This window comes from Dermacentor silvarum, chromosome 2 (assembly GCF_013339745.2).
Source record: "Dermacentor silvarum isolate Dsil-2018 chromosome 2, BIME_Dsil_1.4, whole genome shotgun sequence".
In the NCBI taxonomy this organism is placed as follows: domain Eukaryota; kingdom Metazoa; phylum Arthropoda; class Arachnida; order Ixodida; family Ixodidae; genus Dermacentor; species Dermacentor silvarum.
In genome coordinates this window covers 21,297,991-21,304,081 of record NC_051155.1, presented here as the reverse complement: position 1 = coordinate 21,304,081, position 6,091 = coordinate 21,297,991, and the positions used below count along the sequence as shown (strand labels likewise).

General features: G+C 44.5%; 1 protein-coding gene across 1 annotated transcript in view; it reads left to right on the top strand.

Moving 5' to 3' along the window:
- Positions 1–6,091, top strand: part of LOC119439925 (putative phospholipase B-like 2) — a 158,259-nt gene that overhangs the window by 6,035 nt on the left and 146,133 nt on the right. The gene's annotated exons all lie outside the window — the stretch shown is intronic.

Below are 6,091 nucleotides of genomic sequence, written 5' to 3'. Positions count from 1 at the left end.
TATTATTTCATTAATTACGGCGGATGATACGCAATAAAAACAAGCATACCGGGAAGCGCGTTCAAGTCGCGTGGGTCGCACCAGAATCATTGAATGAAAAAAAAAACTAAAAAAAATGTATATTAATGTTTGTATTAATTCGATCCGCAATCCGGCTTTCCGTGGCTGTAGAGTGTACTAGTGGCTGCTTCGCTACGGTTTGCAGGTGATGTTGGTGAATCGAACGTAGCTTTGACACGTTCTATTCACCTGTATTAACAGCTCATTCGTTTCAGCGGTGCAGCAATGGCGCCTTTGAACACCCTATGAGAAATCCGCCGTTCGTTTCAAAATATACAGGAAAGGTGCAGGGCTGGTTCGCCATTTTGCTGCGCCCTTTCTACTGTCGGTGCGGACTTTGTGCAGTCGTGCAGGTACAGTGTCCTAGAATGTACACATACCTTATATTCTAATAGACTGTGGTACAGGTGCGAAGCAGCAGCGCAGCAGATGACACAGCACACATGCACAAGCGCCGTTAAAACCCAGATTACGGCTATCTGCCGTGTCTAGGCAAGCGCGGGTATATTAACGTCTCCGAAGCCGATTACACCAGCAGCTCAAGACCTATTTAACGCAAGCCGTGCACATTGGTCGGACAAAACACACACCTGCACCGGGTCTGCACTTCGGCATTTGTTTCGTGTGCCGCGCTTTTCGTGAATCGGTGCGCGAACTGGTTCACAGTGGTGCAGGCGAATCGAACGGGCCTTTAAAGAATCCGTTCGCTTCATGGAAGAACGGAAAAAAAATGTCGCAGTTTCGCCCGAAAGGCGAAGCATCAATGGCGATAGCGAATTAGCAGAGAGCTATTCGGAGTAGGGATAGTAGCTTTATCGGCTGCATAAAGTTGGACACATTAACTTACTAACTGAATTAACAAGCGTGGTGTCAGCGCGCACAAGCACACATGATTAGATCACACTCGATGACCGCAGACAACCACTGTCAAAACGCTGGCAGCAAGTGCAGCCGCCGCAGCGAGCGAGCGAAGGTTCGTGCGGTTTAACGCTTCAAGGGAAAACTGAGTGGCCGAATGCACAGCATACAAAGGTCACAGCCGTTTGGAGGTCGCTTTCAAGATACGGTGCGCGCGACAACACCGGCAGCCCGTACCGGCGCAAACATAATAAAGAACCAAGCGCAAAGCGCAAAGTACATGAACGCATTTGTTGGCAGAGTAGAAGCCGCCTCCCCCCCCCCCGCCCCCCCTCCCTTCCGCGCTTCCTTCCCGCTTTGCTCCTTTCGCGTGGGAGATTGCGTCGCCAGTTCCCCTTGCGCCCGGTTGCAAGATTTTATCGACCTTGGACTTTATACGGAACCTCACGCCGACGACGGCAGAAATCTGCTTGAAGTGTCCATATAATTGCTATCGCAATAAAACTTCCTTCATGGAGGAAGAAATTTTTCTTCCTCCAGGAAAAAATTTTCTTCCTCCATGGTTCGATTCAATTCGGCTCATGCGTTGGCAGGTCGGCTGCTCCTTGCTGTGACTGACTGCCCCACTGCACTGCTGCTGTCCACGCTTTCGCCTCGCCGTCGTCTTGCGTTTTTCGGCACAGGCTACAGCGTTGCGGTTTCGGCATCTGACTCATCCCTCTCGCTCATCATGCCCTCCAAGTGGAGGAAATGTCGAGTCGTAAGAAAGGAATACAACAAGATAATGAATGAGCTAGGACTCGCACAGCTTGTTGGCCTTCCTTGTCCAACGACGAAGCTGCAAGCTTCACCTCTGCAGACAGTTCTCGTGTAGAGCGACTTTCGCCTCCGAAGCCGGGAACCAGCAGACAATTGTGAAGTTCAGTTTCCATGGATGACGGTGGTGAGCCTCCGATCAAACGGTTGAACGAGCGTTCGAGAAGTGAAGCCTTTGTTGACGACGTCTGCAGACAAGAAGCTCCTTTTGTAGAATGCCAATCAGATAGTGCAGGTACGTCCTCATGTGAGCACAGCGACTGATAGCAGCTCAAGTGACAAGGAGGTCCCCAAGGTAGCGATTCAAGTGATGAGTCTGATGACTTTCTCGCTTCAGACAGCTTCACTGGGCCAGATGAGGGAATAGCCTTCACTTGTAGTCCAACGCTCTCTCATGTACTTTCCGAACAACTGTCTGCAAGTGAAGAGCTTGCTGTAATTGCTTCCTAACATAATATGACGCATGCATGCATTAACAATGTCCTCGATTTCTGCCGGCGAAGAGGCATCTCTGACCTTCCAAAAGATGCTAGGACAGTTTTGAAAACTGAGCGCAAAGCTCAGGTGGAGCAAAATGGTTCATTTGTGCACTTTGGCCTTGCAGAAGGAATTCGTCAAGTGTTGCGGCCGGGGCAAGTAGTTCCAAGTTAACTGAAGCTACAAGGCAACATTGACGGAGTCCTTTACAAAAGTAGCCAGCTTGCCTTTTGGTCCATTTTGTGCCACATAAAAATGTGGAGGCATCACCGCCATTTCTTGTCAGTGTGTACTGTGGTGCAGGGAAGACGCTATGTCTGCAGGATTACCTAGAGCCTTATGTGCAAGAAGTCTCCGACCTAACCTCTGAGGGGTTAACCATAGGCGATGTTCATGTTCGGGTGAGCATTGGAGCCATGGTTTGCGATGCTCCTGCAAGGAGCTACGTCAAATGTATTGTTGGCCACACTGGCTATTATGCGTGCGAGCGATGCAACCAAAAAGGGCAGCACATTGAAAACAGGGTGACATTTCCCAAAGTTCATGCAGCAGCACGGACGAATGCATCATTTCGACCTCAAGAGAACAAGCGCCACCATTCTGGTGTTTTCCAGTGATAAGTGCCCTGTTTGTGCTAGCTTAATATATTCTCAAAACTGACTCAAATATATTCTCAATTCATTTCTGTAATTGGCATGCTTTAAATACAGCTGCTTTGTTTTAGAACAGATCCCATTCTGTGCAATCCAATTCAGTACGAATTAAAGCGTTGGAACGCATACAGTCTAGTGCTGCAAGGTATGTCCTGGGGCGGTACAACCGGTTTGATAGTGCAACGGAATTAAAAAGAAATCTAGGATGGACTCCTCTAAGTGAACGCCGCAAAAATCTTCGCCTCAAGCTTTTTTACGCTATATATAATAATCAAACTGGAATCAAGGCCTCGTCATATCTGCGTCCTCCATATTACTTGTCCACCCGAAGAGACCATGTGTTCAAGGTTCGGGAGTATGCCCCCAGGACTAACCTTTTAAAGTTTACTTTCTTTCCGAGGACCATATCGGAGTGGAATTTGTTACCGACAGAGGTTGTGAGCCAAAACTCTGTCGATTTGTTTTATTCTGTATTATGCCCCTCGCAATAATGCCAATGGCACTGCGAGTTTTGTTTGAATAAAAGAAAAAAAAGAACCAGCATAAAATCCAGGAGGACAGAAGCAAAATAAGTGACAGAACAAGAGTTAGACTTGGAGATATTAGTTTATCTTCACAATGCCCAACATGGCATTTTTGACACACAAGAGTTCAGTAGCTCAAAATGCTGATGTTAGGGTGGGAAAGTTTGCGAAATTCACGCTAGTGTCTTCGACACACTGAACCATAGCTTAAATTGCAGGTAGCTCAGATAGTCAATTTATAATTAATTACTAAGTTATAAAGACTTTTTTTCAGGTGGGGGGAGGATAGAAATGTACTTTCTAGGTGACAAAGTTTAAGTTGTTCTTTAATCTTTTATTATTTGTTTTTTTGTTTTGTTTTAGCAAAATGGGTTTTAGGCTTTCTGGGGTTATTCAAAGGATATATCGCACCTAAATGTTTTGTATGTGCGTGATCCCTGCAGCCATATCTCACCTTAACAAGGTTCATAGGTTATTCTAAATGTCTGCGTTCTTTATCAGTGAGAAAAACAGATGTCATGCTTGCATGTCAGGAGCTGTGTTTCTTAATTAGTACATTTCCAGAAGCTCACTTTCAAGAGGTGTACATGCCTTTCCCATCTCATGCACATCATAAAAACTGGAGGTATAGCTGCATTCACAACAATGAAAGAATAAATGGCCACCTGTGTACCCATGGGCAGCAAAATCAACGTTCACTCATTCTATCATTGATGCGCTGATCTATGAATGTAAACCCTGCCACATGTAAAAGGGCTCTGCAAATTATTTCTCTGGCATGTGAACTCTGTGGCACATTTTGTCATGTAGCCACCCTTAAATTGGTTTGCAATATGGCTACAGAAGCCATCAAGCTTGCTGTGTGCTGAAAACCGTCGATTCACATTGGGCCCCTTCTCTACTTTCTTGTGCAAAAATGCACAAATATTAGATTATGTCGTTGTTTATTCTTATCTGTTGTGATCACCTTGACGTGCATATTGCTGCCCATCTCACTCTTTTTTCACAGTCACTGAGCCACCACGTCAGTGGCACTACTGAAATGCCCATCAGCTTCCAGGCAACAAATTCCTTGCTGACAGCTCTATTCATTTGAGTGAATGCAGCACTCTTTCAAGACATTAATAACAACATGCCTAATGCTTGAAAATGAGCTGCAGTGAGGTGCAGCAATGTAGTTCTGCCTAGATTGCAACATATTTGGGGCCAAGCCTGACAGTGACTACATAATAAAGCAGGTTGGTCATCATTCAGCACCTTGCCTATCTAAGCCTCACATCTTAATGGCAGCAGCCCTGGCTGCTTCCACACATGTGGAAAGCTAGCGTGAACACAGTATATAAATCTGCATCTATGCATGCAGCATGCACATTGTCACTGGAGCAGCCTTTTGGTATGCATTAGCACAATGAAAGCACCACATTATTCCACACTCAATTTTACATTATCTCAAGCGGTGCCATGGAAGATGAGAGATGGCACAATTACTGTATCTGTGATGCGTCATGGCATGTCCTTATAGTTGTCATGCACATGTTATCTTCGACATGATGCCCCTTATGAATGAAGCAACAGCTTAACCACTCAGTATACGTAGCATAGGGACACTAAAGAGCGAAACTAAGTCATCTTAGACTGACTTAGGTTGACTTTTACTGCAGAATATAAAGGCCAAATGGTTTTTTTTTCTTTTTTAATGTCGTATTGGTGCATCAATGTGGTAGTATGAAATATTTCAGTGTGTTCCCTCATATTCAGGATGTGTTAAGACAGGGGAAGTACTTAAATGTTCCTAAGGTTATTTTTTCGCTTCTTTAGAATGAAGTCATTGTTGACCAGACAAACAAGTAGACCCGAGTAGGTCTTGTCAAAATTCAAGACGTCACAGTCAGCCTGGTGTTATAGAACTTCACCGCAGCACTACCACTCGTCTTCCAATTTTGTTTCTTCTCGGACTTGCCAAGCTGCCTCTTTTGATAACAGGGGCCATTTTGCTATTGCAGTGCATAATTTACGAATACAGCCTAACTTGGTAGTCCCCTTTAGCACACCTATAATGTAAAGCGTAAAATTGCTGTTACAGTTGAGCCTTATCTGAGGTGAGTACATGGTTATAAAAACAGACACCAGAACCATGCGAATTTTCCTGTGTGCATTGGCATGGGAGATAATGACGATTTGGTTAGAGTGAATGCAATAGCCACTTGGGCTTGCATTTCTTAGGTCTAGTTACAATCACTACCACAAAGTGTATGTTAATTGCAAACACCTACTGCACTTCCTTCAAGCAACTGGTAGCAGGATTCTCACACATAACTTCTACACTGTAAACAGTTTAGAATGTATACATAAGTAGGAACAGCTGATGGTTTGGTGTGGTAGTTAACATGATGAAACAGCACTGAAGACAAACACAAAAGAAGAAACAGATAATGCAGTGACTCTAAACTAAAGTTTATTTGAAATGTGTGTGCCATTTCATCAGGTTACCACACAAACTTTCCAGTTGTCATTAGTTTTGCAGATTTTAAGCTGTTCGCAGTGCTAAAGATGAACACCACACAAAGAAACAACAATCTTTTTAATAAACTGTAGTTCACATAAAAGGGCATTTAGAAGCCTAGTTGGTGCATATGAAACATGATTTAAGAACCTCCCCCCCCCCAAAAAAAAAAGCAGACATGGCACGAAAGAAAGAGTAGA